The sequence below is a fragment of the Zingiber officinale genome, chromosome 7B, assembly GCF_018446385.1.
Source record: "Zingiber officinale cultivar Zhangliang chromosome 7B, Zo_v1.1, whole genome shotgun sequence".
NCBI classification, from domain to species: Eukaryota; Viridiplantae; Streptophyta; class Magnoliopsida; order Zingiberales; family Zingiberaceae; genus Zingiber; species Zingiber officinale.
The window spans coordinates 73464679-73465597 of record NC_055999.1 but is presented as its reverse complement, the minus strand read 5'-3'; positions in this window follow the sequence as shown (position 1 = coordinate 73465597).

Sequence of the window (919 nt, the reverse complement as noted above, 5' to 3'; positions counted from 1 at the left end):
TTAAGCCAAAATCTAATCAGATTTGGTAGCATTGATAACCATCTCACAAAAATCCATAGGGATAATATGATTGACAATCTAAATTGGGTGAGATGGAAAATAAGAAGTTGAATTCAATCTATCTTATATTCCATTTAAATTGGTTCAATATCAAATACTTTATGTGTAAGAACATAATTATTTATACCAATGGATGTTGGATAATGGATGCTCCGGATACATGACTAGAGATAGATTGAAGTTCACTAAATTAAAACTCAAGAACTTAGGATTAGTTGCATTTGGCAATGACGGAAAACTTAACGTAATCGAAACAGGTAATATCGAACTGAGTTCTGGTTTTATTATTCAAAAATTTTTATTAGTTGATAAATTTAAGTTTAACTTGCCATAAGTGAATTGTGTAACTTTGACTACTTAGTAACATTCTTAAACTCTGAATATGTAATTAAAAATATCAAAAATTTTGAAATTACACTTAAGAGAATTAGGAAAAATAATATTTATACAATTTACCTACCAACCTCTTCACTCAAGAGTCTATTGACACAACAAGGGGAAACCAAATTGTGGCATAGAAGACTGGGTCACACTCACATCAGATTCATTTCAAAAATGAGTCAAAATGGTTTAATTAGAGGTCTACTAAAATTAAGAAATTTAGAAAATATAATCTGTAATGCTTGTCAACTAGATAAACAAACTAAATCAATCCACAAATCAATAAACTTAAATCAAACTAACTCAATACTTGAGCTCCTATATTTAGACCTTTTTTAATCACATAGAGCTAAGTCACTATGGAGAAACCAATACTGCGTAGTAATAATTGATGACTACTCAAGATTTACATGGTCAAAATTTTTTAAAAACAAAGATGAAACCTTTAAAACTTTCAATAATTTTTGTAAATTAATAG